Genomic DNA, 26396 nt, shown 5'->3' with positions numbered 1-26396 from the left:
AAAAATTGCCATCTCCTGCTTACCGCCTTTAGCCATGCTAACTTCCTGCCAAATTCAAGAAATGTCGAGGATGCCATCAAGCCTGAGGTACTTATTTTACGGGTACCTTTAAAAACAACACTAAAACCTCTGAGATAAAAAAACAGAATGAATGCAGCCTAAGCACTAGCCACGCCAGCTAACCAGCAGGATTCCTCATGTCATCGAGGAGGACACTAGCATAAACCTGCACGTCCATACTCAGTGGACCTCATCCCTGCAAGATGAGGTGGCCCACCGGCCCCAGACCCAGCTCCAATCTGCTTTTACTAGGTGTTGTCATAGGGGCATTAATTACAGTTCATGCAGAACTTTACTGGGGGCAAGGTGGGGGGGGGGAAGTAGGGGTTGCATTTGGTGCTAGGTCCTTGGGGAAGTTTGGCCCCCATAAAAATTGGGCTATAACCTTAATTAAAGTGCTGGTTTCTGTACTCACAGTTGTGTCAGCCTGGGTAACTTGAATGCTTTTATAGGAAGCTGGGTGATCCTGTTTTTGCTCAGGCAAAGAGTTAGCAGCGACCGTGATAGGCCATCGAATGCTCCTGACTCCAGGGATCCAATGCGATTGCTGGCCAGGTTGCTGGAAGGAGTCAGGAGAGAAAATGTCACAGCTGTAGGAGACCTTCCTCATTCTTTTACAGACACCAGACCCATCTGGATCCGAGCTGGGAAAACACGCTGCTAAGACACACCCAGAGGGACAGGTTTCCTGAGGAGATGTCTGTTATCAGGAGGCTTCAGAGCCTGCCCTGACTCCCAGATGGGGAAGCACTGCAGGTGGCAAGACTGTCCAAGGTCAACCTCCACTCAGCCCAGAGCACACAGCACCTGTGGCTAGTGGGCTGAAGAGGGCGGGAGTGACCGTCAGACACCTCCACCCCCAGCCCTCCTGCAAACCTGCCAACCTCAGGCCACACCTGGCCCGCCACCCAAGGCCCACAAGAAAAGCCCTACACAAAGCACAAAGTCAGCTCAGAGGCCAGGTCAGATTCCATTCCATGATTTGGGGAAACAGTCTTTAATCCTGAAGTGGGTCTCATTTTTGGACTTACATAATAAGTAGGTACAAGCCAATTCCTTTAAATGATTTTAAATACCCGAAAGAAACCCTCTAGAAAAATATGTGATAAGTGAAAATTACTTTCTATTTCACAGAAAGATTCTCCTCCATCTAAAATAATCCTGTGACCTTGTGGAAACAGTCCTGTGTTAAACACTTAAAGCACAATTCTTTACCAAATTCACCAGTACATTACTGCTTTGAGAGCATTCAATTCAACATCTACTATGTTCTCTAGATGTATATTCATACACTGGTTTAAGCCATTTGCAGAAAATCAACATAAACCCTTAAGAACGTTTGAACTGACATGCAACTTTAAGACATGTGAGTTTTAAATTGACAGATGTTTACATCTTTCATAATGGAAATTATCAGAATATACTCTGAAAGTTAAGTGATTCTTCCACAGAGCAAATTTAACTTGACCTCCTAAATGGTACAGATTTGACACACCATTTAGAAGGCTAAAAGAAATACTGATTTACTTCTTCTCTAAAGCAATACTGTTCAACAAAATTATAATGCAAGTTACACATGTAATTTTGAATTTTCTAATAACTATGCTAAAATGATAAAAATACAATTTTTAAAACATTTACTAAACATGTCAAATATCATTTCAACATGTAATAAATATCTTTAAAATATTTATTCTTTTACAAATTGTACTAAGTTTTCAAAATCCAGTAAGCATTTTACACTTACAGCATATCACATTTTCAACTAACCACAACATCCTGGTCCATAGTCAGAATGTGGCTAGTGGCTACACTATTGAGCAGTATACTTTTTAAGTAATATTTTGAGATCTGACATACCACTCTGTTTATAATTAGTTCACATTCATGTCTCCTTTTTAAACTGAAATGGCTGCGACTACAAATATAAGCAAAACTATTAATTCACTGGATAAATCAGGATCAGATCCCCCTTATCTGGGGATCTGGTTAACACACACAAGGTAGTAAATGGATTATTCCTTACTATGTCTCAGGTAGACTTCAGAGATGGTGCTGATCAACAAGAGCAAACACAATTTGTAGCCAAAACACAGGTTAAACACCAAAACATTTTTATATCAAATCATAACACTGCCTTAATTATAGCATCCCTTCCACTCTCATTCTTGAGCACATACTTCTATGCAATTTATTTATAATATTGCTCTCTAAATTTGATAAATTTTGTCAACCCTACAGTCACCATTCAAAAATAAACAGAACACTATATAAGACACAAATGAAAAAAATCAACCAGCTACTTTTAATACAATTTGTCAACAATTTGTTAAAATCTGAGTTCCACTGACTTTGATTCTTCTCACAATTTCAATTAATTTACTGCTAAGAAATTTCCCAAGTCATTAGGATATTTGCTTAAAATGTAAACAATTCCAACAATGTGCTTTCTAGAAAATAACAACTACAACCATAGCTTAGCACATAAAATTTGTCCTTTAGGCAAGTTATTGAATAAATCCAACAGATACAACTATACTCCTGTTTTACATTTTGTAACACCATATTCAACAATTTCTAAATTTGGAAAATCAATTCAGATTGCACACAAGCACTAACTTTAAAACTTAAAACCTTACAGGTTTCTACAAAATACTTGTGAATAAATATATTCCACAGAAAAACAACAGAAAAATCAACACCACTCAAACAAATCTCAGCAAGAAGCACAAGATCACTATATTCATAAGTACAGAATATATGATACATGCTAAGAGTATTTTTCTCCTAATTTAATTTAATTCACCTAGGCAATTTTTGTTTAAAGCACTTGCAAAGCTTTAAGGAAGCAAACATAGCTAGCTAGCCTCTTCTGCTGCACATACATACAAGGATAATACATTCATCTCCTGATATTATTCCACCATTTAGAAATCAAAACAACAAAATTTGATTCTTACCTGAAGTTAGGAGAGGATTAAGGGTTATTTCAGCTAGATCCTTCTGAATTCTGTTAGTGAAATGGGAACAGACAAAAAGGATTTGAGACAGTCTACAGAATAACCAGAAAATCAGAATGCCCTCTACCATCATGCAGGTAAATGCAAGGCTGGTTTTGCCTTCAGTAATGCTAACATGGCTGCTTCCTCTTTGTTCTCAGAGGCATAACCCAAACTCCTTAACAGAAAATTGCAGCTTTTTTCTCACTTGCTACTGTAAATAGGTAAGTCACTTACACCTGATTTGAGAAAGTCCTCCACTACTTCTAAACAAAAGGATATAAAATCTATTTTAAAACTCTTTTTACCAAAGAAATTCTCTTTTCAAGCTTATATGCAAATGAGGCAAAAACGGAAGGAGGAAAAGCACTAGAATATTTTTGACAATGACTTCAATCCATTTTTATTGTGGTAAAAATTAGAAAGCTATTGCAAAAGCACATTAATAGTTTTATCAATATTTATCTGTTTAAAAAAAGTTTAAAATTTACAAATATCTTTACCAATGAAAAACTTCCAAGGACTATTTTAGCAATCTTACTTAACCATTTATTTTCTCTGATCTTAGGTTCAGCACGTAAATTTAAATTTCATACTCTTGGAGGAAAGAGGGCCTTAAGGTAAGGGGAAAAAGAGCATTTCTCTGATTTTCTTGAAATTTACAATGTTTTCAAAAGTTGTTTAATGTTCTCTCCACAAGATTACAACACACTGAGAAGAATTTTAAATTATTTCAAAGACTGCTGCTATTCAATATAATATTCTCAAGTTCATTAGTGTTTGATTAATGGTGCAATGAAGGTGAAAATATATAGAAAAATAAGAACATGAATCACTATAAAATGCAATAATTGATCAGTTTTTATATTCTTTCTTTTAGTTGTGATCAATGAAAAACAACAAAACATCAACATTAAGTAATGCTATAGGTGTATTTTATGTTTGATACAAGAGTTCTACTCAATACAACCACTATCACTGATGGAGTCCCATTGATGGATTTTTTTTGCCATCATATAAAATAAAAGTCAGCAGGAAACAAATAATCTTGCACTTACAACCAACAAAATGTTTTTTCCTGCTGTTGATTTTCACTACTATGTCAAGAACATCCACGAGTTTTAAAGATGTGCAAAGTTTTAACAGCAAAGTGACACCTGAGATTGTTAATGGCTACTTTTCAGTTTTATTTGTTCTCACAAGAACAAGGAGGGATAACTATAACTACAAAAAAATTATACTTATTATGCAGGATTTAAAGACTTGTTTGTAAAACTAAGCAAATTTAAAATCTGCTTTCAAAAAATGCCAAGGCCTGACATTCAACATTTTTTAGCAAATATAAACTTTTTTGATCATTTCCTTTCATGAAAAGTGACACATTTCCTTTTATGAACCTGCCACCACAGATGCCTGGACTGACACCCAGGTGGACACGTGCTAATTTCACTCAAGAGTATAACTCACAAAAGGAAACATCCCCAATGTACCATCTAATTCAGTTTCACACATTTTCCTTGCCAACTCCTTAAACTGTCAGGATGAGAATTCAGTCTCTAGGACTCTTACTGAAATTACCAAAGTACAGAATAAGTTTGCTTAGAAGCATAATTTTAGTGAGGACGTTTTCATGCTCCCTAAAGGATGACAATTCATTCAAGTACAAATAAAATTGGTCATGAAGTATTTCTGGAGTATTGTTCTTGATGTAAAAATAAAAGCATCCAATTGCTTGGAAGACAACCTGACAATGTTACCTTTTAGCACTAGTGGATAACTTAGCAGTGGTTTTGCTAGAGAGTGTGGTGCTCTTCTTCCGATGGATGGCAGAAGGTTCTTTCTTCATGATCTTCAGGCTCTGGAACAGCAGGGTCTTGCTGGTCCAAATCTGAACTACCACTGCTGGTACTAGGGCTGTCATCATCATCGGACATTTGCTTATCACTGGCCATCTTCATGAAGTTATCACTTGGAAAACTTTTTTAAAGAGAAAAGGGAAGAAATGTTAATCTAAGAAATCAATCAACAGCTTTTCCTTATCTTAATATCATTCCCAAATTGTATCTTTATAAAAAGGCTTCAAAAGTGCTCGAATTTATGAAAATGTTACTGGGGATAGGATGAGTTTTACAATGCCAGCTCTCAGGGATTGTCCGAAATCACCCACTCACATTTTTTTCCATTCCTTGGATAATCTATCAATTGTCTACTTTCTCAGAAGGCATGAAAAAGATTTGCCGGGGAACTTAAGGCAAGGAGTATTAACAAAATATGACACAATGTAAATAACAGATTCTTATGAAAAATGTTAAAAAGTCACTACAGGTCTAAATATTCACAGACTGACATGGGTCAGAGCTACCAAATTCCCTTTCCCAGAGGAAAACATTCCCTGTTAACTGCTCATATGCTTATTTAAGGTGAACGTAAAACCTATGCACTAAAACCTTTAAACACAATACTGGGAAATTTAAAACTCAACTAACAAGCCTCCCTAGCTTTTTCCAGGGCCAGCAGTGAAGATTCATCCAGCTGCCACCATGGGAAAAGCAGAATCCAAACTGCACTTTCTGCAAAGCTCCCCATGTCACCAAGGTTCCTTGCTCAATCTTTACATCACGGGGGACATTTTATCCAAAATTAACGAAAAGAAGGGTAAAAGCCCAAGGAAAAACAACAAAGCCCCAAGAACTACAACAAATGACTGTGCCCTCATAGGAGAGCTGCTGCTGCTGTCGCTGCTGCTGCCGGTGTCCACGCAGCTCCGAGGCCCTTTGTGGGGAAGGCTGCCCACGGACAGAGGGCGGCCCCAGCCGCCAAATAACAGGAGCAGCCAAAAGGCCCCGCACCTCGTGGACACCGGTGGCGGGGATGCCTGGCGAAAACGTAGCTGCCGCTGCCGCCGCCGCCGTAACTGCCCACACCCCAAGACCCCATCTCCGCCGCCCTACCTTGCTGCCTGAAGGAAGCTGCTGCGCCCCTACTGCCCCCCACGCGGACCCCAGCCCCGCCGCCTTACCTCGCGGGAATGAAGCAGTGCCGGCACCGCCCCGGCTGAAGCCCACGCGGAACCATCCCTGCTGCCCTACTTCCTGGCGGGAACAAAGCAGCCGCCACCGCTACCACAGCCCTAGCTTCCCCCAAAGCCGACCTCAGTACCGCTACCTGAGAAAGAGGAACCAGGCGGAGGCCTGAACGAGGCGGCCACCTGAGGAGAAGGAATGAGGCGGCGGCCGGAAGGAGGCGGCAGCCAGAATGAGGAAGGCGGCCGGAACGAGGAAGGCGGCCGCCTGAGAAGGAGGAACGAGGCGGCGGCCGAGGCCGCCGGAGGAGGAGGAGGAACGAGGCGGCGGCCGCGGCCGCCGGAGGAGGAGGAGGAACGAGGCGGCGGCCGCGGCCGCCGGAGGAGGAGGAGGAACGAGGCGGCGGCCGCGGCCGCCGGAGGAGGAGGAGGAACGAGGCGGCGGCCGCGGCCGCCGGAGGAGGAAGAGGAACGAGGCGGCGGCCGGAAGGAGGCGGCGGCCGGAACGAGGAAGGCGGCCGGAACGAGGAAGGCGGCCGGAACGAGGAAGGCGGCCGCCTGAGAAGGAGGAAGGCGGCGGCGGCGGCAGGAAGGCGGCAGCCGCGGCCGCCGGAGGAGGAGGAACGAGGCGGCGGCCGCGGCCGCCGGAGGAGGAGGAACGAGGCGGCGGCCGCGGCCGCCGGAGGAGGAGGAACGAGGCGGCGGCCGCGGCCGCCGGAGGAGGAGGAACGAGGCGGCGGCCGCGGCCGCCGGAGGAGGAGGAACGAGGCGGCGGCCGCGGCCGCCGGAGGAGGAGGAACGAGGCGGCGGCCGCGGCCGCCGGAGGAGGAGGAACGAGGCGGCGGCCGCGGCCGCCGGAGGAGGAGGAACGAGGCGGCGGCCGCGGCCGCCGGAGGAGGAGGAACGAGGCGGCGGCCGGAAGGAGGCGGCGGCCGGAAGGAGGCGGCGGCCGGAAGGAGGCGGCGGCCGGAAGGAGGCGGCGGCCGGAAGGAGGCGGCGGCCGGAAGGAGGCGGCGGCCGGAAGGAGGCGGCGGCCGGAAGGAGGCGGCGGCCGGAAGGAGGCGGCGGCCGGAAGGAGGCGGCGGCCGGAAGGAGGCGGCGGCCGGAAGGAGGCGGCGGCCGGAAGGAGGCGGCGGCCGGAAGGAGGCGGCCACTTGAGGAGGAACCCGGCGGCGGCCGGAACCCGGCGGCGGCCGGAGGAACGAAGCGGCGGCCGGAGGAACGAAGCGGCAGCCGGAGGAACGAAGCGGCGGCAGGAACGAGGAAGGCGGCCGCCGGAGGAGGAGGAACGAGGTGGCGGCCGCAGCCGCCGGAGGAGGAGGAACGAGGCGGCGGCCGGAACCAGGCGGCGCCTACCTGAGAAGGAGGAGGAACGAGGCGGCGGCAGGAACCAGAACCAGGCGGCGGCCACCTGAGGAGGAGGAGGAACGAGGCGGCGGCCGCGGCCGCCGGAGGAGGAGGAGGAACGAGGCGGCGGCCGCGGCCGCCGGAGGAGGAGGAGGAGGAACGAGGCGGCGGCCGGAAGGAGGCGGCGGCCGGAACGAGGAAGGCGGCCGGAACGAGGAAGGCGGCCGCCTGAGAAGGAGGAAGGCGGCGGCGGCGGCAGGAAGGCGGCGGCCGCGGCCGCCGGAGGAGGAGGAACGAGGCGGCGGCCGCGGCCGCCGGAGGAGGAGGAAGGAGGCGGCGGCCGCGGCCGCCGGAGGAGGAGGAAGGAGGCGGCGGCCGGAAGGAGGCGGCGGCCGGAAGGAGGCGGCGGCCGGAAGGAGGCGGCGGCCGGAAGGAGGCGGCGGCCGGAAGGAGGCGGCGGCCGGAAGGAGGCGGCGGCCGGAAGGAGGCGGCGGCCGGAAGGAGGCGGCGACTTGAGGAGGAACCCGGCGGCGGCCGGAACCCGGCGGCGGCCGGAACCCGGCGGCGGCCGGAACCCGGCGGCGGCCGGAGGAACGAAGCGGCGGCCGGAGGAACGAAGCGGCGGCCGGAGGAACGAAGCGGCGGCCGGAGGAACGAAGCGGCGGCCGGAGGAACGAAGCGGCGGCCGGAGGAACGAAGCGGCGGCCGGAGGAACGAAGCGGCGGCCGGAGGAACGAAGCGGCGGCCGGAGGAACGAAGCGGCGGCCGGAGGAACGAAGCGGCGGCCGCCGGAGGAGGAGGAACGAGGTGGCGGCCGCAGCCGCCGGAGGAGGAGGAACGAGGTGGCGGCCGCAGCCGCCGGAGGAGGAGGAACGAGGTGGCGGCCGCAGCCGCCGGAGGAGGACGAACGAGGCGGCGGCCGGAACCAGGCGGCGCCTACCTGAGAAGGAGGAGGAACGAGGCGGCGGCAGGAACCAGAACCAGGCGGCGGCCACCTGAGGAGGAGGAGGAACGAGGCGGCGGCAGGAACCAACCAGGCGGCGGCAGGAACGAGGCGACCACCTGAGGAGGAGGAAGGCGGCAGCGGTGGCAGGAAGGCGGCGGCCGCCTGAGGAGGAGGAACCAGGCGGCGGCCGGAACCAAGCGGCGGCCACCTGAGGAGGAGGAGGAACTAGGCGGCCACCTGAGGAGGAGGAGGAACCAGGCGGCGCCAGGAACCAACCAGGCGGACTTTGCCGGCGCCGACCCCCGCGCCCCCGTTGCCTTATCTCCTGGCAAGAAGGAAGCAGCCGCTTCCACCGCCCACAGGAGCCCAGACCCGCTACCTACCTCGAGGTGGACCGAAGCTGCTGCTGCCGCTGCCGCCGACCTTGCAGATTCCAGCCTCCTGCCTGACCTCGCCGGGTGAGTAGTTTTCCTTGTGTATAACTACCCCACAATAGGCTTTTGTCATTTAAGAGGGCTGCAGGAAATCTTTGCCTGTTATATTTAGGAATACAATGACAAGGAAAGTGTTACTTAGAATTTTTATTTTATGTTTATGAAAGTGTGCTTTTTTTCCATGTAAGTTTTTATTAAAATTTTATTAAAACATTTTTATTAAAAATAAAATGTTTAGGTAGCTCATTAAAGTTATTACCACACTTTGAGTTCATTTCACATTGTAATAGGGTATATCAGGACTAAAATATTATATAATAAATCTTAATAACAGAGTAGTAAGATATTTTTTAAAAGTTTTGAATAGTTTCTCTTTAATTCCTGACTAAAACAATGGCTATATTATCTACATCAACATAGAAAAATAAACAAAATGATTCTAACTTTAACCCTTACTCTAATTTTTTTCTTGAGCTGAAACAAGAAATTACAAGACTTTCTCATAAACCTAGTAGTGGAAGTCACTAAATTAGACACAGGTGATAAAATAAACAAACGTTCACACTTTTAACTTTGATAAAAGGGATTAACAAATGAAAATCTGAGAAGGTTTTACCTGTTGTAGAGCCATAATATTACTTTTATCAGCATCAAGCTGGGCATTTTTAAGTTTTTCCTTCAGATTATGTAACATTTGCTGATATTCAATTATTTCATCATCTTTAGAAGACAATATTAACTAGAAATAAACAAAATATCTGTGACACAAAAGACAAACTATTCCTCACTTACGGTTAACACCATTAGCACATTTAAAAAAACATAGGAAATACAAATCTTTGAACAAGAAAGTATGACCTTAATTCTCTTTAATGTGAAGTTGAAATAAAAAAGATTCAAAAATGCACACTGTAATTTTTACATTTTCAGAATTCAAATTTTAAAAACTCAACTCATAATTCCTTCCTAAATCAGAACTTATATGTTCTTCCACATTATTACATAAGTTTTATACAACTTATCTATGAAATGAGCATTAAAATGCCACTGAGAAGAATAAAGTATCATAAAAGCGGTTTTTTTTCTTAGAGGGATTGAATATCATAAAAATGTTTACGCTAAATCAATCTGTACCTTTTATACATACCCAATAAAAAAGTAAGATTTTTTAAAAGAACTGAACAAGCTACTTCTAAATTTCATGTAAAAGTTGCTCGTAAAAGTTGCTCATAAAATTCTAAAAACAAAAAAACAATGAGAACAGCATTTACTTATACATGAAATAATTAAACAATAATTTTAGATAACAGGTGAAATTAATTTCATAAAAGAGAGTCCAAACAAATCTAAAAGTCAACAGGAGTTTTTGTATGGTAAAAAATGGAACTATATTTCAGTATGAAATGAAATATTCAAAAAATGATGTTTCAGTAATAGGTCTGTGGAATCCATATTACAATCTTTATACCAAAATGAATTATATATGCTTTAAAGACTTAAATTCGAACAAGGAAACCAAAAGACACTAGGAAAAAAAAGAAAAGAAATGAGAAAACAAGTACTTAGAAGCCTTTCTAATTATGACACAAAGGTCAAAAACCATTAGAAAAATCATAAATTTAACTAATTAATATTCAAAGAAATACCATTTCATTGAATAATTGTCACCACCTCAATAACATACTTGAGTAGTCTGTATATTCTAATCTTGCACCAAAGAAAGTTTAGTAATAAATTATTTCTAAGTAATACCAGCACATTTTTTGAAAGAAGCTTCACATATTGTTGCATCCCATTTTTTTTTTACAAAAATAATTTGGCATAAAGTCTGTGAAAATTATGCAGCAAAATATTGTACTTCATATTAAAAAAAATACTTAAGCCAATACATAAGCAACAAACTGGAGAAATATACCAGCAACAAATATCACAATTACATATGGCAATTTATTTTACCAACCATACTTGTATATTTAAAAAATAAAATACATACAAGGATATTTATTAAAACACTGTTATTAACAGTAAAAATTGGAAACCACTTAAATGTTACACACAAAGGAATCAATTATAAATACACATACGACAAAGAAAATTTAAACAGCCATTAAAAACAACAAAGCAATACTATATATACTGAGATAAAATAATTATTTAAAGATGTAAGTCAAAAAATTATGTTACACATATTATCATATGATTTCCCCACCAAAAAATTTAATTTCGTAAAAAAACAAACTAGTTTTTCCAAGAATTGGTCAATTATAGCTCACAGATAAAATCTGATACGCCACTTGTTTTTGTAAAAAAGGTTTCACTGGAAAACAGTCTTATTCATTGATTTGTGTATTGTCTATGGTGGTTTTCACATGTTAACAGCAGTGTTCAGTTACAAACAGACTAGATGGACTTAAATATTTACTCTCTAGACCCTTACATAAAATTTAGTGACCCCTAATTGATTTTTCAGGCCTCACTTCCATTGCCACTGTTTTCATTTAAAATACTTAATTATATGAGTTTCCTAGATGATAACCAATTCCCATTGCCAACAACATTTACATGATCCCTATTAAAAGCAATGACTCAAGAAGAGAGTTTTTAAAATAAGAATTACTCATTCAGCCATCTCATGTTTTTCAAATATATAACTATCAAAAATCCAGCTTCTGACATGGAAAGGCTCGGAATTGGTTGAGATTGGAGGGTGGTAAGGAGAAAGAGGTGAATTTTGAAAAGGCTTCCCAAGTGATTCTGATAGATCTCTTCTCCTACTCTTAATCCCACTGATTAACCCTGACTTGAAAGCACTCACTCAATAACAAATGAGCAAAGACTACAAAGCTTTTCTGAGACTCATAACACCATCAATTAAAAAATAAATAAGTAAAAAACTTGAAAATTTTATTAACTTATAAGTCCTTTATACAAAAATAAAACTTAAATTTAAAACCTAAAATAGAAAATGAAAATGCTATTATATAAGTTGAGAAAAGCACCTTCCATTCTTCTACTTTTGCATTGACAGCTACCATGATTGGATCATCTTCTTCATTTTTTTGCTTTCAGAAGATCTGTAAGTTCCTTCACCTAAAAGGTAACAATTATTTCAAGAAATGGTACTAATTGTTGTAACATAAATATATTTATTACATATGAATATTTATATATACTCAGATGTACCACATTACATAATCTATTACTAGAGTAGCCCGTAACATATGATGGTTTCTGTATCTTTATACAGGTTGAGCAATACTAATCCAAAATTCTGAAATTTAAAAGGCTCCAAAATTATACACTTTTTGGCAATGATGGAATGCCACAACTGGAAAATTCATGCTGAACCTCATGTGATACATGTCAATTGAAAGGCAAGTACACTAAAAATATTGCCTAACATTTTTGGGGTATGAAACATAAATAAACTTAATATTTATATGTGGATCTTGTCTCCAAGGTTTCTCTTTACACATATACATATATTTCAAAATCTGAAAAAATTCAAAATCTGAAACACTTCTGTTAACAACCATTTCAGATAAGGAATACTCAACCTATAGTTGCACAATTTTCTTTAATTACTAGAGAATTGTATTTTTTAAACATTATTCTACTTTTTAAATAAGTTTATGCCCATATAAATAGTAAACAATGTATTGATTTCTAATACATTTATATATATTTATATTCATTTTAAGATCTAAAGCTAAATGATATGACTTTCAAAAGTATCAAGGGAAAATTACCTATTAAGGTCTAAAATGCATAAACAGGACTTCCATCTATATGTTTATTAAAATGTCACTTACATATTCCTAGATGGCAAGAATTACAAGATGTTTGTGAGGGAAATTCAAAACACATATGGACAAGAATATCATGAGGACAACATATTACAATATTAAGAAGAGAGACAAAATTCACATCCTAGAAAGTTAAAGTGCTTCCAATAAACAGTAATGAAACAACATGAAGTTTTAAATAAACTATCTTGACAATAATTCTTACTTGAACTCTATAATGATCATTTTCTTTTTTTAACTGGTCCATTATATTATCAGTCTGATGAACAATAGCTTTCATTCTGTTATATTCATCGGTCATCTTTTCCATTTCCTGTACAGACTCTTCTAGGTTTTTTCTCATTTCTTGATTCTGAACTTCAATTTTCTCATTAGCTTCTGTTAAAAGTCTAAAAAAGTTTATGATTTTATTATGAGTTTATGATTATGATTTTATTTTTATTTTTTGGCAGTACTGGGGATCGAACCTAGGATCTTGCACATGCTGAGTAAGTGCTCTACCACTGAGCTAAACCCCCTGCCCTAAGAGACACTATAATTTTCAAAAAAGTTTTAAATAAAGTCAAACTTAATCTAAGTTAAAATTAAATGGAGACATTAATAACGCACTGCACAAAAGAAAATTCTTTATGTACCTTTAGGATAAATTGACATTAATCAATTAAATTACATTAAACATCAAGAATATTGTACACAGGATTTCAATTGTTCCCAAAATAGAAGATAGGCTTATACAAAAAGAATGAATGAAGAATTGGAACTTCAAAGATGCAATTTATTTCATGATTTATAAGTACATGATGGCCAATTTATAATGAAGAATTACATGGAGGGCTAAATACTAGATTTCATTATAGTGAAACTAAAGTTTATAAGAATAATTGCTTTAAATTGACTTTATTCATTTTACCTGAATTTCATCCAGATATTGGACAAGTTCATAGTTCTTTTTAGACAACTGTGATCGATAGTCACTGTCTTCTCCTCTTCTTGATAAAAGTGATTCTTTTTGTGAATCTATTTGTTTCTGGTAGTCAATAATATCCTGACGAAGCTGTTCATTCTGAAGGTAGATCAAAAACAACAGTCCTTTAAGAAATTATCCGAAACAACAAAACTATATCCTCTAAATATTGCTCTCAGAACATATCTTTAAATTTCCAAGGTTTTACCACCCTTAAAGCCTCACCTTTTTCTTTAGACGTTTGTTCTCCAGAAAAGGACAGAAAAAAGGTAATTAGGAATGAGAAAGGCAATATATAATTAAAAATAATAGACAGAAATTAAAGAAAGCAAAAATAAAGAAACTTTAGGAGATTTGAGTACATTATTTTGGATAATCAAAGAAAGTAAGAATATTAACTATCAAATGAAATGAAATATTTTGATTATGCTACTACATTAAGAATAAGCAATATACAAACATTATTTGGCTCCGAAGAACCAAATAATAATTAGAATTTACAAAACTTTGTGAGAACAAAAATTATTAAAAAATGCTGAATAAAATAAGAGCAATAAGAACAGAAATCCACTCCTATATTCAATTAGCAAATTAGCAAAGAATGGATTATTGAATAGAAAGCAGGATTTTCAACACAGATCTAAGAGATGAAAGACCTGACATTTTGATTTATCTTCTAGTTCCTTGACACAAAATGGTATCATAAGATCAACCAATTTAAAAGCATAAGTTACTTGGAAGATTCCATTTCTGTTTACAATATAAATTTATGTAAACTTTTTTTTAACAAGTATCTTTATTGAACCATCACAACTAAAATTTTTTACCAACCTCTCTTCTTAATTTGCTGTTTTCATTTTCTGCCTCCTCATTTCGAAGAGCCAACTAAAATGGTAAAAAAGAATAAATATGATAAAATTCAACAGCAATTTAATACAAAAACAAGTTTTTTTGGTTTGTCAATCTAAATTCTAAATCCTTTCAAATAAAGTAAAAAAAAAAATTAACTATAAGGACTTCAAATCAACCTAACACAAATAAGACAAAAATCTATTCAAACTAAGGATTAGAAAGGACAAGGAAGACTCAGGTTTAAAGATTTTTAAAAAACCCATGCAAACTTAAAAACTAACCAGAACAAACAAAAAAATATAAATTAGTAAATAAATTAAAAATTTTAAACAATTATTCTCCTTTTTTCTTCCCCATTCCCAAAAAATCTCTAATAAAATTAGTAGTTTTCTGCCAAAGATCATTATATTTTACTATTCTTCATGTCATTCATAGCTAGAAAACTCTTTGCTTCTAATTACTTAGAAATATATGTCAATGCATTAATAGTTAAATGAAGCAACCTGATATTAGACTGGCCTAGGCTAATATCTCTTGCCCATAGATTTCCAATAAAATGTACACAAGGCATTTAACCTCTTAAAATCAGTTTTTTCATTTCATATGCTGACATAAAACTAAATAAGATAAAGTCCCTTAATATAATACTCAGTAAATAGAATTTTAAAATAATATGTATATATCTATAGAGTTTTCTTCTTCACATCCAAATGATTTTACTTTTGTCTGTTTTGTTTTCTCAAATAAGCAAATATTATTATAATTGCCATGATAATTTTTATCACCTACTCTTCAATAAACAATCTGATACTTTACTTTTCTATTTTCTCCTTCTTGAGAAGACAGAATGATAACGTTGTACAACCACATTTGAAAATCTACAATAAATAATCAAATGCAGTGTGTGAAACTTAATGGAACCTTGGATACTGACAGGTAGGCGGGGGTGCTATGAGAGAGATATTATTGGTCAAAAGAGGAAATTTGATTATGTACTAAATTATAATACAGAATCAATATTAAATTTCCCAAGTATGATAATTATACTGTGGTTATGCAGAATATCCTTTATAACAGAGATATGCTGAAATGTTTTAAGTGTGAAGTTTCTACAATTAACTCTCATATAGCTCAGTAGAAAAAAAAAGGCAGTGAAAGAGAAGTATTTCTGTGTGTATAAAGACAATGAAAGAAAGATAAAGCTAATGTTCAGAGTTATCAACTGGTGAATCTATATGTGGGGACTATGGATGTTTATTGTTTTTCTTACAATCTTCATGAAGGTCTGACATTTTTCAAAATAAAAAATTTAAAGAAAGTTCATAATAAAATGCAAAGTACAATTCAGATCTTAGAAGTTTGCCTGTTATTATTATCCTTTTATTTTCATCTGAAAATTAAGAAATAAACTATTGTATTCTGAATTGGAAAATTTTAACAAGAGAGAAGTCAAGAACTTAATAATAAAGTATTAATGTTACTGATGTTTTTTCCCCCTCGGCCTCTCAAATGTCACACTCTTAATGGGATTTCCTTCAAAGTATCTATTCCTCTTTCATTGCTTTATTAGGCATTTCTGAAATCCATTCTATAATCACTTTTCTGGCTTTGTTAGTATCTGTACTGATGAAAATAAATCCTCATCATCTGCCAAATGTCTTTCATGAATTCCAGATCCACAAGTATCCTTTTTGAATATGAACTCAAACTTAATACATATAAAACTAAAATAATAATCTTGGCCAGGCAAGTGATGTACACTTGCAATCCCACAGAGGGATTACTTGAGAGGCTGAGGCAAGAGAATCAAATGTTACAGGCCAGCCTCAGTGACTTAGTGAGATACTGTCTGAAAACAAAAAAATAAAAAGGGTTTGGGATGTAGTTCATTGGAAAAGTATCCCTAGGGTCAATCTCCAGTAGAAAAAAAATCTCTAAACTCCTTTTGTGTCTCTTCTTAGTAAAAGGAATTATCTACCTACCTATCCAGTAGCCTAACACATAAAAACAGGCAGACTGTCCCATTTATCTGTCTTCTCCCACCATCATTCACCATGTGCAAATACATCTACTTCTCTCAAATATGTCTATGCATCTTAATCCCATCAGCCATTACCTTAATTAAGCCATCATTAGCATCTGCCTGAATTAACACAAATGTCTCCTTACTAGTTTTGGTAGTCTTCAATTTACTCTCCACAAAGCAGAGTAAACTTTAAAAATATATACCTGATCTTGATATCGTGTTCAAAAATTTTCCTTCGAGTACTTTTAGAAAAGATAAACAAATTCCTTAGGAACTGGCCCTTACTTCTTCAGAGGACTCTTGAGTATTAAAATTAGGAAGGTGGGATAATACAGTGGACAAAAGCACAGACACTTGAGTAGGACTGTCTAGATTCAAATCCTGGCTTTATCATTTATTGGCTCTGTAACCATGGGCAATTACTTAACCTTTATGTATCTCTTAATTTCTTTATTGGTAACGTGGTAGAAATGACATCATACGAGATAAATTATCAAATGAAGAATAATGAATTAATGAATAATGCATAATATATATGAATTAACATAATAATTCATAATTAATGAATTGATGTATATAAAGTACATGGCACTGTTTTATCTATATTCAAGCAAAAATGAACAATAGTAGTTCCAGAACATACTACATACCTTATATCTAGATCTCAAAAAATGCTGTATTTTCTACCCCAGAATGCTTATTCCTGTTGCCACATTAATTCCTACTTCAGGTCTCATATCACTTCCCAAATCTCAACACTGAGTGACAAATCCCTCCAGAGAGTATCCCAGAGTATTTTTTTTAACTTTATATATTTCCCTATGGTATTTTTATTATTGATTGTGAAAATCTTTGAGAGTTAGATAATAGAAACTCACTGGACTCAAGTAATTAGCAGTCTTTGCTATGCTGTAAATACTTAATAAATCTGAATGAATGGTTAAGGGCAAAGTAGAAACTGCCAAAGAAACCCAGTGCCTATTAATTTTTCACACAAAACTTCAAGATCAAAGCATCCATTTCATAAATATAATTCTAATGTCCTCAGAAATATGTGCCTCCAAATATAAAGAATTAATCCTCAAAGTCACTAAAGTGCCTGGTGTGTATGTGTATGTATACATATACACACACTTTTTTTTTCTTTTGGTACTGGGGATTTAATCCAAATCCAGGAGCACTTGACCACTGGGCTACATGACCAGACCTATTTATTTGTTTGTTTATTTATTTTTGAGCCAGTGTCTTGTTAAGTTGCTGAGGCTGGCTTCAAATTTACAGTTATCTTGCCTCGGCTTCTGAAGGCTCTTGGATAACAGGGATGTATTACTGCACCCAGCTTCCATTACATGTTAAAGATACAATGACAAAATGAATAATGATATAAAACCTTAGAGACAGTATTATCAATATTTTTAAAAAGCAAAACCAGATGTTCTACAGACATCTTAACTTGAACAGTTAAGATTCATTGAAAAAAACATGCCTTACTTGTTCATTAACTTTCTTCTCTTTTTCCAATTCCTTTTCCATGTCCTCCAATTCCCTATCTTTTTGTTCCAATTGTTTTTCAAGTTGCCGAATTTCATCACGTAAAAATCGAGTGTCCCGTCCACCTGCAGACTGCTGAGCCATCTTAAAGTAATAAACCAAATGCTTAAATTAATTGCATTATATTTGGGTGTTCAAGTCCATCAACAAGGAAATAATTATCCTTATTTACAATTTCCATTATGCTTCAGTACCATACATTTAGAATAACATTACTTAAAGAATAATTTTTTATTGTATTTTTAAAATTTTTTATTCTAATTTGTTATATATATGAGAGCAGAATGCATTGCAATTCATATTACATATATAGAGCACAATTTTTCATATCTCTGGTTGTATACAAAGTATATTCATACCATTCATGTCTTCATGCATGTACTTAGGGTAATGATATCCATCTCATGCCACCATCTCTTTTACCCCAATTCCCCCTCCTACCTCTTTGCCCTATCTAGAGTTCTTCTAATACTCTCATGCTCTTGCTCCCAACCCCATTGTAAATCAGCCTCCTTATATCAGAGAAAACATTTGGCATTTGTTTTTTTTTGGGATTAGCTTACTTCACTTAGCATTATATTCTCCAACCCATCCATTTACCTGAAAATGCCAGGATTTTATTCTCTTTTATTGCTGAGTAATATACCATTGTGTATATGTACCACATTTTCTTTATCCATTCATCTACTGAAGGGCATCTAGGTTGGTTCCACAGTTTAGTTATTGTGAATTATGCTGCTACAAACATTGATGTGGCTGTGTCCCTACAGTATGCTGTTTTTAAGTCCTTTGGGTATAGACTGAGGAGTGGGATAGCTGAGTCAAATGGCGGTTCCATTCCCAGCTTTCCAAGGAATCTCCATACTGCTTTCCATATTGGTTTTACCAATTTGCACTCCCACCAGCAATGTATGAGTGTGCCTTTTCCCCCTCATCCTCGCCAACACTTATTGTTGTTTAACTTCATAATAGCTGCCATTCTGACAGGAGTAAGATGAAATCTTAAGAGTAGTTTTGATTTGCATTTCTCTAATTGTTAGAGATATTGAACATTTTTTCATATATTTTTGATTGATTGTATATCTCCTTCTGAGAGGTGTCTGTTCAGTTCCTTAGCCCACTTACTGATTGGGCTATTTGTTTTTTTTGGTGTTAGCTTTTTGAGTTCTTTATATTCCCTAGAGATTAGTGCACTATCTGATATGTGAATGGTAAAAATTTGCTCCCAAGATGTAGGCTCTTTATTCACCTCACTGACTGTTTCTTTTGCTGAAAAAAAGTTTTTTATTCTGAATCCATCCCATTAATTCTTTTTTTTTTAAATCCCATTTATTCTTAATTTTAATTCTTGCTCTACAGGAGTCTTATTAAGAAAGTTGGGGCCTAATCCAACATGATGGCGATACGGGCCTACTTTTTTTTCTAATAGGCGCAGTGTCTCTTATTTAATTCCTAGGTCTTGAGGACCATTTTTTAAAGTCACTAACTTATTTACTCTGTGGTTCATGGGCAGACAACCCTTTAAGCACATCCTGAACCACTAAGCCACTAAGAAAGGACTCTTAATTTAATTACTTAGAGTCTGTTACAGCTACTAAAGCACAGGCACCAGACTAAACTACAAAGGCATAGAATGTAGGCAATGAATTATCAAGACATCTTCTAAGCCTTAGAGGTCTGAAACCAGGCTCCGATCCTCCTGCACATCTTAGTGCTCCTGACTTGCCCCCTCTCTCATACCTGGAGTATTTAGATCAGAACTGTTATCTGCACTGTCTAGTTCAGCAGTCTCTACCTACATTTGGCTAGTGAGCATTTGAAATTCAGCTGTGCACAACTAAAGAAATGAATTTTTAATTTTAAGTTTAACAAACATAAATGTAAATACATACAAGTGCTATATCCTAACGTACTGGACAACCAGATTTAGGTTAGCTTTAAAAACCTGCAGTAAACCAAATCCAGTTTGACTGATATTTCTATTAATTTTAGGTCTTGGCCCAAAACATCAAAATCACTGGTTATCTAGCCTGTCCCATTTTTGCTTCTTCAACATACACTTTTGCCATCTCTCTCCCATCACCAAATTTTCTTTCTTCCTCTCCCTCAAAAAGTTTTCCACTAAGGTTTCACTCAAGAAAAATTAATATTTTACATCTTCTGTTTCTTTACAGAATCCTCTTTTCCACCTTTTTATCTTCTGTGATTTGCTTCTCTTAGGATATTAATTTCGTTGGAACTCTTCTCACAGGAAGTTGCTGTTTCTTTCAAGAACAGATGTTGGTATTTTCCTAAATTTATTCTATCCTGCAACTAATTTCCATGTTATCATCCCTAACATTCCTCCACCATCCTGTAAAAACTCCAGCTGCTTTAGATGTCACAAGATACTATTCCATCTCTACATACTCACAATAGCAGCAAACCATCAAGTTCCCAGTTGATCCTTAAAATTCACTGGAATTTTATGTATGAGTTAACTCATACTCTCCCATCAAAAGCTGACCTAAGCAATTTACATATTCACATAACTTCGACCAGTCTTTTCTTTTTTTTAAACTTGTTTCTTGAATTCAGTCTGCCATACCTACAACAAATCCTTGTCTAAGCAGGAACATTTTCTCAATTATCCCCAACAGACCTGTCCTTTGACCTCAAAGGACTCTATACTATAATCCCTTGAATTTACTTCCCCTTTCCTATCTCTTGTCTTCTCATCTACAATCTCATCTACAATCTCTCAACTTCTTAATAAACCTACAAACATAAGACCTTCTGTGTACATTCACTCTTCCTTCCCTCCTAATACAAAGGAAGAGGGTCTTCCTCCTTTCCAAGTCAGTCCTTTGTACCTTCTCAGAAACCTTAACATATTTAGTTCTTCAACAATATGTTCATATTTTAGCACTTAGCTTTGTCAAAAGTGACTTCTACCATATCCTTTTGTCACTGTTCCTCAAACCTTCACATCCTCCCCTTTATTTCAATTACTAGTAATCTTCTGGAGTATTCTATAAACTAGAAGCTCCATCTAGCTCTTAAGTATATTTATATTTTCATAATTGGGTATTTAATTCACAACACATAAGTATTTATTACACTGAACAAACAACTGAGTACAATGTCAACTTCTTGATTTTTCTTAAGAAATAATAATCAAAAAATATTGAAATAATACAGTTAATGACAACTACTCCTTAGGAAATAAAAAAAGGACTTACCTCCAGTTCATTTTCCAGTTTCATTACTTTCGTTTTTAATTGATTTTCTATTAAAAAAAAGGCAAATGGTTCAACTGGTTAGATTTACCTCAAAACAAATTTTGAAATGCATTTCAATAAAACAATAAGATTATTTAAAAATATTACATTATAACAAGATTATGTAAAAGTAACCATTATATACCATATCCACAAAATAGATCTAGAAATGTCTTCAAAACAAATTTAATTTATTTATTTCCTAGAATATATTAAATTTGATTTTCTACTATTCAACAAATAAATAGAATGGTTAACACAATAAAGTTTTTCTCAAGACACTTACCAAATTTTGCTTGTTCTTCTCCAGCTTTTTCAACTTCTTCCAAAGCTAACTCTACTTCTTGAGCTTTCATCTAAATATTAAAAAAAATAAAGTTACTTGAATATACTTTTATACTAAAATGTGTTAAAAATAAAAATTGTTTTATTTGCTGTTCTAATCCTTAGTGCCTGCAATGGCTGGCACATGGGAACAGTCAATAAATGTTATTTGAATGAATAAATGAATGATTTTCTATCCTAAGGTTATAATGCATAGAGCTGCAACAGTTTGAAGCGTTTTTGATTCTTCTTTTAACCTCAACTCTTAAATGCAAGATTGAAACTTCTTCCTTTGAGATGTTTTCACAAATATTTTGTCTATTCAATTTTTTCTATTCTAGTTCACAAATTTATGTCTGAACTCCTTCAAGATCTTATAGCTGTTCAGTTCCAATTCCCTTCATTTTCTCCTATATAACAGCCAATTTTTTCTTTTCTAAGGCATATTTTTGTATCTTGTCAATTATGATTTAAAAACCTTCCTTGCCAGTAGCACACAGTACACCTTTAAGACCCTTAATAACCTATCGCAACCTGTCCATACAACATCTGCTTTCTCTACAACCTGCTACAAACTTCCTGCACTTGTTTCCTCAAATAAAAACATATTTCCTATTCTAATATTTACTTATAACCTCCAGCTTTAGAATCCTCTTAGCATCTCACCACTGCCTTTCACTTATCTAAAACTACTCCTCAGTCTTCATCATTTTACCAAATCTTCTGATACAACTTAAATCACCATTCCTTCCAACAAATCCCTACAACACTCAATGTCTGCATTTCTCATTTGGACTTCAAGATGTATGTTCTTATGTTATTTTTAAACATTCCTATTCCATTTTCCTAACACATTCTTTTAGGAAATTTAGAGTAAAAAATTCTCTTTTATATAAAATTTTCAATTCACATTTGTTAACTTATTTTTGAGTGTTGCTCTAGACATTACTAAGTAATTTCATAGAGATTACCTTATGTAATAACAGACACTGAAATCTAAGAGTCAAAGTTACTATTAAAATATACTGCATACAAACCTTCATTAATGACTGAGTAATTCTGAAAAGATGGATCACATTTTCTTGATTTTCATTTTTTAGGTCACTTACTTCCACCTAAGCAAACAGAAAAGCAACTATTTTATAACCTTTAAGCAAAATATAAGAAGTCTTCCAATTTTAGCATTCAATGATTTCAGAGGCAACTTAAATTTATCACAATTGTCTCTGTATCATTTATTTATTAACCACCTTGGATAAGGAAATCAATAAATTGTCTGCCAGTTCTTCTTGACGAGGCAGGTCATCTGGGTCAATTTTTATTATTTCTTTCCAGTTTATATTAGGTGACATCTTGAATTCTTTTATTGTGCTCCACTACCTGTAACAAAACAGGTGCGAATTAGCATCTTCCAGGTAAAAGGCAACATTGTGTTTACAGTATAAATGTAACTCTACAATGCTTTAGCAAAAAGCTATAAGGCCCTTTCATCTTAAAACATACAAGTATGCAAAGCAGCCTTGACCAAAAAGATAGCTTTCCGCACCGGCTAAATAAAACATAACTTCTTTGATAAAGCTAATCTAGGTCAGAACAATCTGAGTCCTCTTCTCCACGACCCCAACACGGAAGCTTGTGAGCACCCGATGGTGTTTGGAAGGATGAAAATGATCCCTGATTCTGAGAAGCAGGAATCGAGGGTTTTAAAAGTGCTCAAATGCGCAAATAAACAACTGAAATGAGTGAAGCTGTGCCACAGAAACGAACTGAGGCAAGAAGGCTGGATTGCAAACCAGAGGATAGAAGGGGAGGGGTGGTGGCCAGGCTATTGCATGGGATCTCAAGCTAAAGAAGTCACTTGCAAAGAGACTACCGCTTAAGAGGCTCCACCCACCTAGACCAAGCTTGGCAACCAGGTATAGTTCCTCATCCACCGCATCCACCACGACAGGCCCCTCCGTGGCCCGTAATGGCTCCTTTTCGCCGTCCCACGACGACTTTAGGTCCCGCCAACTGGTCGCGAGCAAGATAACGCGGCGGCGGGGGCTAAGCGACACCAGTCCCCACCCACCAAGGCCCAGTCCCCACCCACCAAGGCCGGAACAAGGCCCCGGATGCCTGGAGAGCCTACATTTTACGACGGTGGATGATGCTTTATGCTTAGTCTTCACGCCCCGCTCCTGGACTCCGGGTTGAGGACGCGGAATTTGACCAGAGTGAGGACTCGAGCTTCCAGAGTGCAGTTCTACCTTGCGACAGTGCATGCTGGGAAGTGAAGTCACTGAGAGGAGAAGATAGGGAGTTCCCGGCGTGCAATGCGGAAGGCTGCGACGGTACTGGGGAGACAGGGAAAGACCGGGAGGCGGGAGGCGCGGTGGCTGAAGTGTGTCCTCGCCGGTGGCCTGAAGGAGATAGAACATGACTGTGTCTTCGATGGCGTCAATCGCTGGGCCGCTCTTCTTGAGATTTCCCTAAGCTGTGCCCTGGTGGATCCGCTCCCAGGTGAGGTCGGGTTGTGGGTCAGTGGCTAGGGAGGAGTTGAGGGCTGCAATCCCGGTTTAGAGAAGCCCCAACCCTTGGGGCTGAAGGGCCTGACCCGGTTCTGGAGAGGTGGGAAGGCACCACCTTCTTTTTAAGCGCGTGCAAGGGGCGCTCAGGGTAGTGTCTCCTGTAGAAAACGGGTGGGAAAAGTTTTAGCTTCATTTAATATGGGATTTGTGATGCGGTGAAGTAGGGGCTGCGCAGCGATCATGGTTTAGGGCGAGTGAAGAATTCAGAGGACGCTGCATCCTCGACTCCACCGGTCTTATCCCCCCAGAGTACCTTTGCCTTCAAGGATTGAGGGGCTTCACGGAATGAAGACTGAAAAGGTAGTACGAGTGAAGGTTCTAGAAAGGAAAGGCAGTACTTATTTGGGCCACTGTGGGAGCTGGAAAGAGAAAGGCCCCCAAGATTCACCAGTACTGCTGCTGTCTCTTGGCTTGGTTCTTGAGGATGATAGTGCCTTCTCAGGTGTTTTACAATCTTACTTGTCCAAATTTTGATCATCTTGCTGCTTTCAACTATCTGTAATATAATAAGTAGGCAACTTTTCTTAGGAAGCTGAAGGCATGAAATCTAAGTGGCATTTCTAACTGTGTCGACCAATGTTTTCCCTTTCCATGTTTTTTAAAGCACATTTTTATGCTATAAATGACAGTAAATATTCCTTTCAAAAGTGGATAATAGACTGTCTCTAAACCGCGTGTTTGGGTAAAACAAAAACAGCTCAGGAAAAAATAAAAACATACCAATTTTGTGAATTAAATTTTTAAAATATTTATCAGATTTGTAGGAATTATTATGTATTTACTTTTATGAAAGATTATGTCAAATATATCATTTATTCTTTGAACCAGTCCAGTAAAATTAATATTTACATTGTTCTCACTTTTCATTTAAATGAAGAAGTTGAAGCTTAGAAAGGTTATTTCTCTGCTGTGACTTAAAAAATGTAATTAAGTACAGATCTTTCTGGCTAGAGGAATGACATACCGAGGCCTCCTCAGACATTCTGGAGAGCAATATTTGTGTACTTGCTCTTTAGACTTGCTGCTTTATTAAATATTACTCTCATTTTTTAACTTTCTTGCTCAAGAAATTGAATTGAATTCTTGAAACTTAAATAAGTATCTTTGTAATTTGGCAGAGATCAAAGTCAATATTTATCGATCACATGTAATGTCATGTATGTATTTACTACTGCATATTTCATATTAGGAATTTGTTATTTTTACAGCAGCACTTTGCTTTTATTTTCATTTATTTTCTTTTTACTCATGTATTAGATTTGTTTGTATTGGTCTTTTCTATCCTGCTTCCCTCACTTTCTCCTTAGTATTTATGTTCTCAACAATTCATATTGCCTGGTCTAATGGTAAGTTTTATTCTTATTTTTTTAGAAATGAGAATAGGTTCAGAGAAATTCAGTAATTTCCTAATAATGAATGAAGCTAAGATTGTAAATCTCAATGGCATTCAACTAAGAGCAAAGTCTTATCTTAAGTTTAATTCTTTAACTAATCCTAATATTGTTGAGTTCGTACACTGCACTACAGGGATACAGCAGTAATTAATTTTTCTGTGGTCTAGGTTCTTATGCTTTGTAATGTGTATCTAACTGTAAATGAGGAAATTTAACTCAGGGACAGTATAGGAAAAGGCTTAAAACTCTCCATTAATTTTCATCACTTTTTCTGCATCAGTTTTTGCCAACAGATATATTTATGTGACAATTTTGTAAAGAGCCTTGTTACAGGAACACTTGCCTGGACCTGCCTCTTTTTCCTAGGCTTTTATGAATAGTTTTATCTAGCCAAAATCACTTGACAAGAAAGCCTTGCCTTTTATAATTGCTAACCCGATTCTGTGTTCTAAACAACTTATGTTCCTTAGATGTTACTTCCTTTTTGCTGACTTAACAAAAATATAAATGATCTTTAGAAATTTTGTATACTATTGTATATAGCAAAGGCTTTGTTTTACCTTGCTTTCAGGGAGAGGAATAAGTTTTCAACAAGAAGCTACTTGTCTTCCTTTGGCATGAGTAGACTAGAAAGATTAATAGGGTTCAGTGTGAATAGTCATGGCCCACAGCACATGCCAGAAGAGTTTTTCAAAGTTTAAAATAATAATAAAACACAGTAGACTACTCTTATTGTTAGTGATGGTATAATAATGAAATTTGGGAGAACTAACTCAATTTCCAAAAAGAAAAAAATGAACTGGGAGGACTTAATCCTTTGTGTTAAGTATTGCCAAATTCA

The 26396-nt window shown here is 38.4% G+C and overlaps 2 long non-coding RNA genes across 2 annotated transcripts; both read right to left on the bottom strand.

Moving 5' to 3' along the window:
* Positions 1-13591: 13591 nt before the first annotated feature.
* Positions 13592-18025, bottom strand: LOC143639948 (uncharacterized). Its single transcript, XR_013154820.1, has 3 exons — positions 17948-18025; positions 14410-14463; positions 13592-13677 (listed from the first exon to the last, which is right to left on the bottom strand). It is a non-coding gene; the product is annotated as an uncharacterized LOC143639948 (long non-coding RNA).
* Positions 18026-21228: 3203 nt separating this feature from the next.
* Positions 21229-22899, bottom strand: LOC143639949 (uncharacterized). The gene is made up of 4 exons (XR_013154821.1): positions 22842-22899; positions 22629-22706; positions 21554-21623; positions 21229-21275 (listed from the first exon to the last, which is right to left on the bottom strand). It is a non-coding gene; the product is annotated as an uncharacterized LOC143639949 (long non-coding RNA).
* Between the last annotated feature and the right edge of the window lie 3497 nt (positions 22900-26396).

This window comes from Callospermophilus lateralis, unplaced genomic scaffold (genome assembly GCF_048772815.1).
Source record: "Callospermophilus lateralis isolate mCalLat2 unplaced genomic scaffold, mCalLat2.hap1 Scaffold_101, whole genome shotgun sequence".
Lineage (NCBI taxonomy): Eukaryota > Metazoa > Chordata > Mammalia > Rodentia > Sciuridae > Callospermophilus > Callospermophilus lateralis.
Note: the sequence above shows the minus strand (reverse complement) of the source record. Positions and strands in the feature narration are given on the sequence as shown.